This window comes from Dermacentor silvarum, chromosome 7 (genome assembly GCF_013339745.2).
Source record: "Dermacentor silvarum isolate Dsil-2018 chromosome 7, BIME_Dsil_1.4, whole genome shotgun sequence".
Classification (NCBI taxonomy): domain Eukaryota; kingdom Metazoa; phylum Arthropoda; class Arachnida; order Ixodida; family Ixodidae; genus Dermacentor; species Dermacentor silvarum.
Window position 1 is genome coordinate 39,784,845 of NC_051160.1, and position 16,229 is coordinate 39,801,073.

Here is a 16,229-nt window from a genome sequence, read left to right on the forward strand (position 1 = left end):
GCTAAATCGGAGCGCGAACTACTAGGACAAAAGGCACGAAAAGAGAGACAAGACACAGCGCTGACTAGCAACTGAAGGTTTATTCAAAAGGTTAGAAACTTTAAAACCGCGACATGACATACGTCATCAAAAGGTGAAAACAAATTTTTCTCGGTGTTACACACGTCAAAAATGTGCCACGTGTTAAGCGCTGGGTCTTGTCTGTTTTCGCGCGTTTACTTTTGTCCGAGCAGTTCGAACTCCGACTTCCCAAGGTTCTTTTTTTTTAACTAACAGGTCATTTCCTGTTTTCTCTTTAAGATGTACGAAACTTTTCGGTGGCCCTTGTAAGTTAGCTGCAGTTCCTCTGTTGAATAAATTGCAGGTATAGGTACTACTGATGGTTGAAAGCACTAGGCATTTATGCATCCTGTAATTCTTGTAAGCTAAAATTTATTCTTATAGTGTATGTCAAGCAGTTTCTGCAGACATTTCACACGAAAATTGAAAGAAATTATTGCTAAACATCATTCACCACGGCACACATGTGAAAAAGTTGTGAAGCACTACTTGGAAGATGGAACAATGGCGTAAGAACAGTCAGCATATCAGGCAAAGAATAAGAAGTTACGATTACTTAACATATTCGCCATTTTTAGACCATTTTCTTATATCACACAAATCAATTTCCCTCCAGCGTTCAAATTTTACGTATGTATGACAGTTGTTACTTCGTAAAATGTGCAGCTGCAGCAGCAGGCATCGTGCATTGAAGTGTAACTGGACCTAATATTACCTCTGGGACAATATTCCGTGTTGTAGTACCCTGCTCAGCGTCATAACCAAACGATAAATTCATAGTTTACCTTTAGCACGCAATTCACATTCAATAGTACCCTTCACATTGGTACTATTGAGCAAGTACTGCACTTGTCAGTGCAGCCAAAATTTTGTCCTCAAAAAGTATACAATTGTAACTATTTAGGCGTGGAAAGAAATGAGAAAGCTTCCAGCAACATTATTTTTTATAATGGCATTGGGCGATAAAGGTATAGTCCTTCCAGAAACAACATTAAAATCAATAAAATTAAAAAGGACCCTGTGCCAAACTGGCACCAGCTATCGTATGGACCCGTAGTTTCCTTCCGTTTAGATATAAGGTAGGTACAAAGAATAAGCGAAGCTCTCTTTTTTCGTCGTCTTTCTCTGATAGCCCCATAGCCATGCACCGCAAACATCTATAAGAAAAATTGTCTGTTATAAATGTCACCATACCGGGACTAGCAGCTTTTCCCGTAACAATGAGAATAAAATTATTTCAACAATGCAAAATGCAAGCACTACTTGCGGGCTCAATAGCCACATTACGATGTCACGAAGCGCCGCCATTCGACCCCAAAACACTACATTGAGACAATGCGGTCGTAGTCAACCAACGTGCCAGAACGCGAGTGGAACGAAGAAAGAGTGGCGGTAGGTGAATTTTAAACGTTCTAAGCAATCTTATGCTTCTCAGCGCAACCTCTAATTCACTATACGCTCTCCCTTGCCTAGCCGTATATGAAATACACAAACCCCTTCCCCGCATCAATTTACTTAACCCATATTTAAGCATAACTGCGAGTCGGCCTAGTTGGAACAGAGTCATTTTTTTTTTTACTTTTTGCGCGCAAACAAGGACCAAGAAAAGCTGTTGCTCCTGTGTGTTGCTCCTTTTCTTCGTCCTTGTTTGTTTGCGCGGAAATAAATTTAAAAAACACGATGTTTAATGAAAAAAAAAACATTGTCCACTTTACCGCTTCCTGTAGACCTCGCACAGAGCTTACTTCTCTTGGTGTAAGGGACAACGTGTAAACTCCAACATAATGAGTGCGCTTTTAGATTCCTTCGCTTCAAACAAAAAATACATTCGCATATGCAGAATTATGTATCTCCTACACGAAATTGTAAGGTACATGACCAACGCAGCATATATTAACAGTAACGTATTACGTCGTTTACTATCATAGAGTGCCAAATGAACTTACCTCCTCACAGTGACTGACCGTGTCGAGCTATGACTGGGAAGCTCACCGCTGTCGTTTTGCTCGGCTTCATCAACACGCTTCTTACCAGCGCAGATACAGGCAAGTATTTAATCTATGAATCGGCAGTACCACAGTAGCAATACACCATTGCGCCTTCCAATTTAGCTTCATATTTCGGAACAGGCTTCATATTATTTGTGGCAGTGTCCTTTTTTTTTACTCAAACGCTATATCTACTTATTAGCATACAACTTAGTTATATATTCTCACAGATATTTGCCTGAAGTGTGCGCGCTAACCTTTAACTCTTCACTAGGGAAGTGAAAACGGGAATGAAAAAGCGGTGAAATGTAGCGATAACAAAGATATTTGTATGGAAAATGTATTAGTGGGATGACAGACACATTGGTGGTGTGTCTCCAACATAGCAATATATTTAGTATTGATGCTAGTCGTTTGTCATGTAGGTTTTCGAACATTGCCCATGTGTTGTTGCTGTAGACATTGAGAGAGACAAAACAAAGTTTTCTGAGGATGACGTAGCACCAGTTGATTGGCAGAAAGAAGTTCGAGCCCACCGCTTCTGTTTGTATGTGTAGAAAACGTAAAACATGTGTTCGCAGCTCTAGTACATGGAATAAGTGCCATTTCTACGGCCAATAAAGTCAATAAGTTCCGGGTCAATGCGGCACCAAGTTGTATCTGTGACTATAATCTTGTTCGCACAATGAGTTTTAGTGCGTACGAGCGTACACAAGTTTAATGTAGCGTCGAATGTGGTGAGGCGCTTTTTTTTTACATTCTCTTTGGGCCCTGTGATTGGCTGTGAAACGTCGTATCCCATAAGCGATTAGCCAGTTAGGGCTCGGTTCTCAACAAATAATATGCAATGGTCCGCGCGGTACTGAAAATATTTTCGCAACCATTTTCTGCTCGATGGTAAGGAGCTATGCCATGTTGGAAGAAAAAATGTAACATGGGCTTTTTTTTTAGCATACACATGACAATTTCATTTTCAGCATGCACGGGATAAGAATAGCAAACCACCGTCTACGCGCAAAGAAGTAGGTAGCAAAAGGAATCAAACTACCTGCCTTATAGAAGCAAGTTCGGCAGCAGGTGATAATGATCTGTGGTCCCACCTGAGCTGCCTTGTAGTCATTAGTTGCGGGATGACAAAAGCAACTGCAACGATAGATGATGCACTGAAAAGTCGGGGTAGATGTGAACAGGGCCACCATACTTCTTGATTTGCGGTCTAAGGTGAGCTGCTGTAGCCTGGATTATGAACACACGTGCTTCTTCATGCCGGGTATTTTGAGCTCAAAGCACGGCATATGCGCTGCAGGGGGAGGTTCCGTGTAGGCGCTCTGAGAACCAGGCGAGTGAAAATCCTGAAAGCTGACGTAACACAGTTGCAGGGATATCCTTCACGATCTTGATGATTTGGCATGCATGCATTGAAGTTTTTGAGGTGGCCTCCCGGTATTTATGTCGATCCATGATAGCGACATAGGTACACCAGATTCTTCTTCGCGTTCTACGAGGAGGGGTACGTTGTTCAATCATGCATTGGTTGCCGTCGCAGCATGAAAAGCTCAAACGGCCATTTTTCGCGCTTCAGAAGCACCGTGGTGCGTGTATACGCTCCAAGTTATCAAGCGTAGTCTCTGCATGCAATCCACATGGCGCTATTAAAATATAAATTACTCCATCTCCCGCTAAAGGGAACCATGTGTGGATGCGAAGCAGCGAGGCGATGGTTAGCTTGAACGGGAGATGGTTTCGCGGCAGCGGCCCGAGCGCTCATCGCGGCGCTGCACAGGAGGGAGAATGAGGCGCGCTCGCTCCGTCATTTTCATACCGCGGAATTACCGTGGCGCCCTCAGAGGAGTATGCAGCTGTCGCACCACCTGTCGTGCGCGCCGCTCCGGATTCCTAGAGGAGAGAAAGGGTTAGAGCGTAGGAGAGGAGAGAAAGGGGGAAGGAACGCGCGTGCGCTGTGGGGGTGTGACACGCGGGCGTAGCTCCCGACAGGATTCCTAGAGGAGAGAAAGGGGGTAGCGTAGGTGAGGAGAGAGAGGGGGAGGGGACGCGCATGTGCTGTGGGGGTGTGGGACACCACGGGAGCGACTTACAGAGCCGCCGGCAAGAAATGCTTCGCATTTAAAAATAACTTGTGCTTCTAGAACTAGATGACAGATTACAGCGGTTGTGATGCCATCGGGTCATGGGGCCAATGTGCACAAGCATAAATTGCAGCATCAGACTCATGCATGGGGAGTGGAGATCTAAATGACCATCAGAGAATGTTGGTGCAACACTAGGACGATATGACCGCATGGACTTCCCGAGTATCCCCACTTAAGTTCACAGCAATTATTGACGACATGGACATTGTTTTTTGAAGAAAAACCAGTGTACGAAAGTGGTGTTTTTCGGGTGGAATGACTGAAGTCCATGGGAGATTTGGTACATCCACGAGAGCGGTTATCGTGAGTCCAAATATTCACAAAACGCCCTCCAAGGCAAGGTCATCTCGAGTTTGTCACAATGTCTGCGAACATACCGTCGAGCAACACGACTGCCTTAGAGGTCCGGCAGCGGCTTGGTCCTCCTTTATCAGCGTTCTGCGCGCGGAGAGATAGTACAGAAGCTTAGTACTAGGTGGCAATACTGATCTCAATGTAGGCTTTGTAATATAGCTGATGCAGCACGGGTTTTTGGTAAATGATTTCATTCTGTTTTTAAGCAAACTATCATTTTAAATTCATGCCTCCTTAGACTGTACGCCGATGTGTGTTGCCGAAACTTCCGTATTCAGCAACTGAAGGACACATTCATAACGTATCTCCAAACGATAATTATCACTATTCTAAAAATGTACTCAATCTGCGTGTTAGAATACAACGTGGTGGATAAAATCCAGGGATATTCTAATACTGGAAATTAAATAGGGAAACAGATTCAACAACGTGTGCACGTGAACAAAGACATGGGTGACATGCAAGTGTATGAAGCACATGCGGTGGCGTTAAGCAGTGACGTTAATAGTGAAAATGTCTGTAGACGGTACAACAAAGTAGCAACAATACCCATTTTCATATTTTGCGCAATTTACCACGAGAAGTGGAACAGCCATCGGGTGACACCATTAATTATGAAAGAGCGAGTTATACGGCTACAGAGCCCCTTGGAATAAAAATCAAAGACTAGCCTCTAATTTTGCAAGTCTAATGCTGGTCCCAGTGAAAGTACCATAATGTATTTACCTAATCGCAGTCATTTTAATCACATTCTCATTACTACAAAAAACTTGTTTTCTTTTTTTTCCGCCAGATGTGTCTCAATGTCGATCTGTCGGTTGTAGCTCTGGGTCGAAAGTATCCTGTATTCCTGGCCCCACCGTCCAAGTACGATGCTGTAAGCATTTGAGTATTTTTACAAAGTCTCACTCTTCTCGCAACTTAGCAAACTTTCTGTGTATATTAAAAGTCATCTCACCTGATCTCGCCTTGTACTAGCTTCCTCTTCAAGATGTGCAGTATACAGAAAACGTTCCTAGAAATAAAACAGGTATCACGGTCATATTGTTTCGGCGAGATTTACTAGTAAATACGTTTTTAGCACGTTATACTGCCACGTGATTTGTGCGATTGGTGAAAGTATGACTGAAAGAAAATTTAACACAGTCCTTGATGAATGCGATGCGACATAGGGTGGTAGCACTTACGTGCTCAGACGCGTTCTAGGCCAAAATTTTGAAACATTTGTGTAGGAAACAAATGTGCTCGAGAAGATGTTACAAATACCAAGATTATTTTTTACTCCTATACTATAAGGTACACCGGGTGATTGCGCACGCAAGAAATAATTGGTATTTCAGTCTATCTTGTACATACGATATTATGCAGCGCAAGCCTTGATTTGCTGCAATGCCCATAAATCAGACTACTCATTTAATAAATCTCGTCCTGACCCAAAATTTAACGTAGGTCAGTGCATTCCACCAATTAACGTACATATTTAGAAACGCGCCGAAGAAATATCAAGCAAGGGCAAACTGCAATCAAAGAGCAGAACTGACATTCACTCTTTTGCAAAACTACCATATGTAGAATGAAACCGATAACCAAGCTGTGCAAAGGATTTCTTTTCTCGCCTCACTTTTACTTGCGAAAGTGTTTTTCTATGCTCCTTTCCGTTTGCGTACATATATTTTCGAATACGCAGATATGGAAATCTTTGCGGCAAATTAACAATGCCTTGTTTGCAGGCTAGAGAATAACACTAAAAGTATAGTTTCTTCACTCACTTCTTTCGTTATGTCCTACTTTACGAAACTTGGTTCTTTACGAAATTTTAGTTCTTTTTTGCACGCTTTCTGGCGTAGCTTTTTTTTCAGTGTTTAGGGATGTATTTAGTTAAAATATGCACTTTCAACCATGTCACCCCTGTTCGACCGCGGCCATGGCGGCACCATTCCCATGGCGGCGCAGTGCAAGAACACTGCTGTAGCATGCGTGCTTTGGGTGCACATTAGATAGTCCGAGGTGATTAAACTAATCTGGAGCCCCCAATACGGCGTGGCAATGACTCTGTGGCTTTGGCACGTACAACCGGAAAATTTTGTTATCTTGTAACTGGCTTCATTTTTAACATTTCACCTCGGCACTGATTTATAGATTAGCTGCGGAACCTGGACTCCACCACTCCTTTTATGCAGTTCTCTAGAGGCCAGCAATTGCATTGTTTGGGCGCCTTGTTCCATAGGGCAGCATCGCGTAGTAGCTGAGACGCATGTATCATTAGAAGGAACCGTTTCTAATACAATTAGCCGAACACGCACATGCTTACTACAGTCTGCTTGCACTCCTCTGTAACAGCACTCCAATATTCTCTATCCTATCTAGAACTCGCTTGTCACTGCTGCTACAAAAAAGCTGTAGTAGGGCACTAACCTACAGAAACGTGTCCACGTTGATGTTCCCTATTGATTTGCGTGGTGATGGTCTATGCGAAGCTCTTAACCACTTTTTTAGTTTCTGGATGGGGTGCACCTGAAGCGTAAACACTGCATATGTTATGTGGAAAAATAAACGGAGTGCGCCGTTTATTGTCAAAATAGCACTGATTTTAAATTAGGGAAAAAACAAAACGCTCTGCATGCCATGCCCCCTCCCTCTCTCCCCTCCCTACAAAAAATGCACATCTAGCGCGCATGCTGGAAACTATGGGAAGCGACACCTTAACGAAGTGGCTATTAAAATTTTCTACAATTAACGGGGATGCGTACAATCTTGTACTTTAATCCTTTGCAACCTATCTAGTGCTGTGCAACCTCATGAGAGTTTATATTTAACCACCTCAACGGTCACAACTATATAGGCATGCAATTGTGATGTTTATGCACTGCATCCTTCACAAGCTTTGCCGAAATGCAAACTGGAATCATGTGGATGCACACTGTGAGACGTACACGCAGCGATGGTACAAGGCGCGAGGTGGTGTATGATGCTTGTTCAGGGAAAAAATAGTGATTACACGTGTGTGCATAGCAAAGAACAACCCATATCACACAATATTTAGGGATTATGTACCTTTTGTGTGCACGAGGGACATATCCGTTCTGAAGAAATGGCCAAAAACGAGTACAGCCCAAGTGGCATATACTGAGTGGCTAGATCGAAAAAGAAAATACAAACGAAGTCAACGAATCCGTTAAAAATATTGACCATTCCACTAACAGATCGGTGTAATTTAAACACGTCTCTGGGCCGACAATATATCTTCAGGTTTTTGTAGGTAGTTATTTTTAACGCAGCAAAGCGCTGAGTATCCTTGGTCATCCTACAAGGGCTACATAAGCCATATAACGGGTAATTTCACTTGACCTTCCTATATATACCCTGGAATATAACCTCCGAGATAGCGTCCGATCTAAAGGGCAGCCATGCCAAATCCTGAAAAATAGGCAAAGGAAACCTCGCATTAAAAAACGTGCAGGTATGGAGAGGCAAAATTTTAGACTGCAATCTGTATTTCCGTGGCAATCTATTATGTACAGGGGAAATTTGCCCTTGTTCCTTTATGAAGATCTTGTAAGGCATAGTTGGGTATGTTTAAGTACATTGACAAACAGGGGCAAGCAAGTGGGGACACACAAGCGCATGTGGGTGTCTACTCACTTGTTTTCGTTATCAATACGCCTAAACATTTCTAAGTATGTCTTACCAAAAAGTCCAGACGGTAACGCTTGCTTTACCCCAACATTGTTAACATTGCTTCACAAAGCGCCAGGCGCCAGCTGGAAATTATCGGAGAAACTGACGCACTCCCAAACAACTGACTGTCGCTCCACGACACTAATTGTTGCTCTAGAACGTCCCACACGCGCCATCTGTTTCAAAGGCTAGCCCGAGACATACGGCAACCAAATCCGAAGAGTGGTTCTTTGAATGCTTCACATTGAAAGCCAACCCCGATTCCCGTTTCCGCTTTGCAACAGTGGCGCTCTCAAACACGCTACAAATGATGTAATTTCGACCTCTTCATGAATAATTTCTGTTGTGAATATGACATGTCACGTTTATTCGAGGTGGCCACTATATTCAAATAGAGCGCGCGTTTGCGTTGGTTTCACGTGGCATATTGAGAGCGTAGGAAAGTGTTTTCGAAGACATATCTTTCGCAGGGTGCTTACCACTGCCACAAGTAGTCGTACGCAGATTTATGCGGTAATAACCAGGGAAATAAACAGCATGTGAAAGCGATACATCCACATGTAAATACACGGAGCATGTTTACTTTCCTTGCCGTGTGTCTGAGAGCACGACTACGATGGACGAACAACATGCCGCGTCATCATTTTTTGTAACTTTTCTTATATTATTATTTTATTTCTATTTCTTTAAGCGCATAAAAAAGCCAAGCAATCAATAGCGCACTGCTACCAATTCTATTTCTTGTTTTTGTGGGTCTTCTAGAACGAAGTATTGAAATATTCGTAAAAATATTTCAAATAAAAATGCTCAAATATTACTACAATATTGTTTTAACATTACCATAAAAATACTGAAGGCTTCGTTAGCTCGCAGTTTACAACCTACAATTTCTTTCATCCGCGTTGTTGTGCTTGCTTGCTTTTTGAACTGACCGCTTGATAGCAAGAACTCATTCCATATTTCAATAGAATTGATACATGGCTTACAAATCGTTCTGCTCAGTGATTATTTTGGAATTTTTATATAATTTAACTTAAACCTTGAGTGTATTTATTAAGATAACAGATGAATCATACAAAACCACAAGTGCCACAACTTTCCCAACATAATGGTTAGTTGTGTGAACATATTTTGCCGATTAAGTTTCAGAAAGGGCTCCTTGCAGTGCGTAGGATATATCAAGAGGTGAGAAGCGTGCCCGTTGATAACTACCAATAAAAAAAACTGCGAAGCGCAGCACCTTTTGAAGCGGACGCTTCCACAAGGGGACTTGTGTTGGCGGTAACAACATTTTCAGTGTGATGACGGAAGCAAATTCCACATGCTTGGGCATTTTTCTTTACATTGTATTGAGCAAATTCCTGCTTTAAGTTCATCACATAGCATATTCCTCAACATTGCGGAGTTTCTTTGTTTATTTGCGGTGTGTGCAAAGTGAACTTAGCGGTAAAGAGTATTTTGCCTTGTCGCATGGGGTTTAGTACTAGGTTGTTCTCTGCTTTAGTAGATAACAAACTCACTCCCCGCCAAACTTTAAGCGCAGCCACCGGGAAAGACCTCAGCCAAGCGCCAATCTGTGGGCAAGAGTGACCCGGGTGATTGGTGCAACTGTTGAGAGCCGGGCGACTAGGATATTAGGCGATATTGAATCTGGGTAATCTGTAGGCGGCAGACACGTTTTTTCAGCCAGAAAACCTGTCAAACTGCAAAGATACCTAGTTTTCGGTCCCACCAGCGTTGTTTCCAAAATCAGTCTCCTGGCTAGGAACCATATTTCAATGCAAAACAATAATTATAAACATTGCTGACACAAACATAAAATCCTTTCAGCTCTGTTCACGCAGCGTTTGTTTTGCTTGCCAGTTTGTTCTTGTGGCGTTATCTAGGATGCACGACACTGCAACGCAGAACGTTAATCACTATTCTAATACGAAGGCACACAAACAAACAAAGAGGGTCGATCCCTCTTTTAATAGAATTGGTCATAACAGGAAAGTGAAACGTGTATTTAAGAAGCAGTAGCAGATTCGTTGCTCATTTGCAAATACAAGTCCATAAATGTGCAGTCTTCCATTAACTGCAGTTTCACTTGAAGGGTGAAGCGATGACAGAGGTAGCAAGAACGCGAAGCCACTGCTTCTGCACAGCATAAACAGCATCCCGGGCGCTACCAGGTTCCATAGATACATCCAACGCGATGGCGATTTCGCATATGGCGAAAGTCAATAGACCTCTAGCTGCATCGCGCGTGCCTGGCGACACATGTATACAAAGTTAGCCAGATACGCGTTCGGCTACCGCACTTATCAAGGGGCATCTCTGCGCCGAAGGCGAGCACACGTTTAAAAGAGAGTGAGCTTGGGGAGGTGGCCATGCCATTTCCCTCTGTCCTACCCTTTCTTAACGCTCTTTTTAAAAGCGAAGTTTCTCTATGCGAACCGCGCCGGGTATTCGTGACGGTGGGAGCCGCGGCGTGGCTGTTCTCTATCCGAATAGGCCACCCAATCACCGAGTAGGACGTGCGCCACCTGCACTGCTTGGTTCCTTGGTCAACCACCAGATGGTGCTCTCTCCACTCAAAGAGATATGTTACGATATAAGAAATTATCACAGAGGTGGATGCGGCGGCTGATATTTGGAGCACACCAGAGGTGATTATCATCATCCGTGCTGGCCTCCAAGACATTATGCACAGCAACGTACTTATAGAAGATATGGCACATATACTCAGTAGTACGATCTCGACCTGGAAAGAGAGAGCAGTGAAGCACCTCTTTGTGCTTTATGGGCTACCTTAAGAGCCGGCGAAGAGGCCTTGTATGTGAAATGTAGATACTGGAACGATCACGTGAAACGACCTTGCACAGAACTGGTTCCGCGTGTGGAATTTGTCAGGGGACCACACATCGCTCAGGGCAGCCACCAGGGCCTGATGTACAGCCAGACCACGGCTGAAAAATGGGACAGCGTCTGGGCAGTACACTGTGCGCATTTTTAGCCCTTTGTCCGACCCATGCTACCCAGCACCAACCGTGGAGAAACACGTCAGAAGTATCCCCATTTATGGCGACCCTTGGACAGGTAATCATCCAAATGGCAGGGCAAAACTTACAGGTCAAGCAAGTACGGCACCCTCATTACGCCAAGTAGTTGCTAGTACTGGACGCCATGGCGGTTGCCACCGCAAACGGAGCTTCAGAGTCAGTTTTGTGAATATGAGTGGTGCACGCTAGGAACAGAATTGGATAGAGCTATATAATGCTCTAAATGCAGATATTTTTATCTCTACAGTTAGAGAAACGCACCTCCGCAATTTCAAGCACCCCCCTGTGCATCTTGGATGGCATTGGGCAGGCAAGAATCGAACTGGAGATGACCCAAATTGAGGCGGCGTTGGTCTTGCGAAGCGCTGCCTTCAAGGTTTGGACAAAACGCTCCGCCAAGCCGTTGCTGCTTGGGTGATACGGTGCGGTCCGTACGCGTCTTATACCCCTTTGCTTGAGGTAGACTTGGAATTGTTCAGACATGAACTGGTTTCCGTTGTCGGACACCACTGTTTCCGGAAAACCAAATCTTCAGAAAAGTTCATGAATGCATGCGATGGTTGCTTCTGAAGTAGTAGTGGTCATGGGACATACTTCTGGCCACTTCGAATGAGCGTCGACTACCACTAAGTATGAAACACCTTTTATGTGACCTGAAAAATAGACGAGCAGGCGTTGCCATGGACGCGTCGGCCAGGACCAAGGATGGAGCGGTGCTTTCACTGGTAAACTGCGTGTCTCAGCGCATGTTTGATAAGCGGCAGCAGATCTCTCTATGTCATGGTCGATGTTTGGCCACCACACATAGCTTCTTGCCAACTCCTTCGTGCGCACCACTCCTGGATGCCCCTCATGCAATTCATCTAGGAAAAATTGACAAAACTTTTGTGGTACCGCAACACGCATTCCTAGCATGACACAACCTTGATATAAGGAAAGCTCTAGTTTCCTGTAGAAGAATGGTTTCAGGTTTGCAGACACGTTAGTCGGCCAGCCTGCCAAAATATGCTATACTGTTTGACGAAAAACTGCATCACGTGCAGTTTGTTCTGCGATTTCTTTACTGAAGACAGGCATGCTGTCTAAACGCAAAAACAAAAAATTTTCTTCGGCCGCATCCCTGCCAGGTTACTGAAGTGGAAGGCGCGATAAGCAATCAGTGTCCACATTCTGAGCTGAAGGGGGATACTGCAAGAAAAAGATTATGCAGAAAGTGTGACTGCCCAGCGCTGAAGTCTGGCGGCTGCTATCGCTGGAATGCCAGTTTTGGGTCCAAATATCGTCTCAAGTGGCTTATGGTCTGTGAGCAACGTAAAATTGCGTGCGTAAACGTAGTAATGAAACTTCTTGACACCAAACACCAGAGCTAATGCCTCTTTCTCTAGTTGGCTATAACCTTGTTCAGCCTTTGTCAGTGTGCGTGAAGCATACGCTATTGGATGAACTTGCCCGTGTGAAATGTGCGACAGAACCACACCTATTCAATAGGCGGAACCATCACACGACAGCTGCACTGGCCAACTGGGGTTGTAGTGCGTCAAAATAGGCTTCGACGTTACCAATTTCTTTACATGTACTAACGCACTTTAACAAGCGGCATTCCATTCCCAAGCTTCGGTCTTGCGTAAGAGCTCCTTCAGGGGAAATAGTATAGATGACAGATTCCGAACAAACTTTCCATAGTAATTTATGAGCCCCAGCAGCGACTGCAGCTGCTGCTTATCTTTCGGAGTCGGTGCATTCGTGATTGCGACCAACTTTTCATCTGTCGGCCGAACACCGTCTTTCGTGATCACATGACCCAAGTACTGCAGTTCATCGCGAAAGAAATCGCACTTGGAAAGTTTTAGACGCATTCCGCGTTCTGATAGCCGTTTCAGCACTGCGTCGAGGTTAGGCAAATGTTCAGCTTCCGCGCGGCTCGTGATCAGTAGGTCATCGAGACAACACGCCACGCTGTTCAGTCCATTGAGCGCGTTATCTATAATACGCTGAAATACTGCGGGAGCCGACGAAATGCAAACGGCAGGCGGTTGACCAAAAATAGACCTTTGTGCGTGTTCAGCATCAGATATTGCTTGGACTCGTCATCCATTTCGACCTCCTGGTACGCTCTGCTTAAGCCTATCTTCAAAAAATGTTTTCCACCTGCAAGTGCGCCAAATATGTATCACTCTAAAAACAGTTTCACCCTTTGGGGTGCATTTTCACCACACAACAATAATCGTCATCTGTCTTGCTTGCGTTTCCTATCTTGAAAACTCTGCACTTGCTACTTTCCTGTCGAGAACGCTGTGTCACGCTGATAACGCTCTTGTCGTTCGTGACCTAGAAGTGCCGGGCGCACAGCGTTAAAGAAAGGAAAGCCACGCAAGTCAGATGGCGATTATTGTTCTGTGGCAGAAATACGCCCCAAAGAGTGCAACTGTTTTTACATTATAGCTCGTCTGCTTTTGGTAGAGGATACCTTTCGATGTCGAGTATTGGGTTTAGCGTGACTTTGTAGTCCCTGCATAGCCTGACTAAACCGTCGCTTTTGACCCCTGGCACGACAGGTGTAGCATATGGGCTCGTGGTAGTGGGTGTAATTATTCCTGCACTCTAAAAACAGTTTCACCCTTTGGGGTGGATTTTTGCCCCACAACAATAATCGTCATCTGTCTTGCTTGCGTTTCCTATCTTGAAAACTCTGCACTTGCTACTTTCCTGTCGAAAACGCTGTGTCACGCTGATAACGCTCTTGCCGTTCGTGACCTAGAAGTGCCGGGCACACAGCGTTAAAGAAAGGAAAGCCACGCAAGTCAGATGATTATTGTTCTGTGGCAAAATACGCCCCAAAGAGTGCAACTGTTTTTACAGTGATAGCTCTTCACTCTAAAAACAGTTGCACCCTTTGGGGCGTATTTTTGCCACAGAACAATAATCGTCATCTGACTTACGTGGCTTTCCTTTCTTTAACGCTGTGCGCCCGGCACTTCTCGGTCACGAACGACAAGAGCGTTATCAGCGTGACACAGCGTTTTCGACAGGAAAGTAGCAAGTGCAGAGTTTTCAAGATAGGAAACGCAAGCAAGACAGATGACGATTATCGTTGTGTGGCAAAAATGCACCCCAAAGGGTGCAACTGTTTTTAGAGTTGTATCTTGGTCAATTCGTGTTCGACAGCAGTTTTTAGTGCGAAAGACACTTCTAGCTTTGATAAATTTAGGTCTCGCCTCATCCTTGAAGATATCGCCTCACCTATTACTGTGCCGAGTTGGTCCTTGAACAAGTCTTGATAGCGGCTTAGCCAGGACTCGAGCTCAGGCGATTTCTCGGAGCTACTTGTCTTCCCCAGCTGCATGTGGTGAAGACTTTGGATTGGCGTCCAATCCAGCTGGAGGTGCTGCAGCCAATTGCGCCGCAGTAGCGGCGGGCCATCCTGGCGTAGCACGTACAATCGCAGGCGCTGGCTCTGTGCGTTGCACTGGACTGCCACAAATAATACTCCGCAGGGCTTCACACGTTCATTCGTGTAGATTCTTAGGGTAAGGCTTGTCCTGCGAAATTGAGCACTTGGAAAAAGCGAACGGAACTGTGAGACAGACATAACTGATACAGTGGCTCCTGTATCGAGTTCCATGTTCACTGGTAGGTCGTTAATGGTAACTTCGACCATGATCAGTTTTGCTCTTACTTCTGCAGCGGCTTTCACGCTTTGCAAGTTGCTGCGTGGCAGTTCCAGTGTACGAGCATGTCGCTTATGTTTGCCTGGCAATTCTTTAAGCTGTCTGCTCCAACAAGCACACTTGATGTGGCCCTTTTTGTTGCAGTGAAAGCATTTGGCATTCATATACTGACAAGAGTTTGCTGCGTGTTTTAATGACCCGCAGCGATAACATGAGGCAGAAGTTTGTTCAGTGCTGTTAACTTTGTGCACTTCATATTCTGTCGGTGGCGTTGAGCGCGTAGCAGACACACTTTCAATAGCCGCTTCGATAGCTATTGCGCGATCGACAGCTGTTTGAAACTTAAGCTGATTGTCTTCTGCAAGTAAGTTGCGTTGAATGTCCGCACGAAGCAGCCCACAAGCAAATCTGTCCCTTAAGGCTTGATCAAGAAAAGTGCCGAACTCACAAGTTTGTGCGAGCCTCCGCAGCCCTGCCGCATACTGAGCAGTAGTCTCTTGCGGCAATTGCGAGCGGCGATGAAATTTGGCTCTTTCTCCAATAATGCACATTTTTAGGACAAAGTGACTTCGCAGTAGCTCTGGAAGTTTCTCAAAAGACTTTTTAGAGGGAATCTCCGGAGACGTTAACGACTTCAATAATGCGTATGTCTTCGGTCCTAGCATGCTTATCAACGGATCAGCCTGCTGCTCAACGGGGACCATGTTAGCCCGTACAAATGCTTGGAGCCGTTCCTCGTAACTAGTCCAATCGGCGGAAGATTCATCGAATGGTTCTACTTGCCCCAACTGCGACGGCATAGCTGCGTTGACTTGTTGTCTTCTCGTGGCCGTCTACCAGGGTCCAGGCTGTCTACCAGGATCCCATCCTCGTCGCCAAGACTATGTCGTGTTCCGGGGCTTCAGTGAACGAAGAGGCAGACTGTACTTGAAACATACTTTATTGCATGGCGGCAACTTAAATTGGCAGAATGACAGCCAAGAAATACAAGGACAAAATACACACACAGCCTTGAAGGCAGCGATTGTATACACACAGTGGGCGAGGGTGATGTGGTCGCGATATGGGCCGCGTGACAGCAAGGGAACGCTATCACGCAAGTACGCCTGTACAGATATGTGACATACTACTATGGCATCAAGGTATACAGTGGCAAAGTGTAGATGATGATAGTGTGGATCATTTGCGGGCCCATGTTCTTTGCAGGCCTACCCCTGTGAGCGTGGTGTATGTGCCTGTACGCAGCAACACACTGCCAATACTCAGCAGGTGGAGTGCATACTCAAG

The 16,229-nt window shown here is 44.9% G+C and overlaps 1 long non-coding RNA gene across 1 annotated transcript in view; it reads left to right on the top strand.

Moving 5' to 3' along the window:
• The first annotated feature begins 5,342 nt into the window (after positions 1 to 5,342).
• Positions 5,343 to 16,229, top strand: part of LOC125946711 (uncharacterized) — a 28,471-nt gene continuing 17,584 nt past the window's right edge. Inside the window, exon 1 of the long non-coding RNA XR_007467801.1 lies at positions 5,343 to 5,429. This is a non-coding gene — a long non-coding RNA (uncharacterized LOC125946711). The remainder of the gene's footprint in view (positions 5,430 to 16,229) is intronic.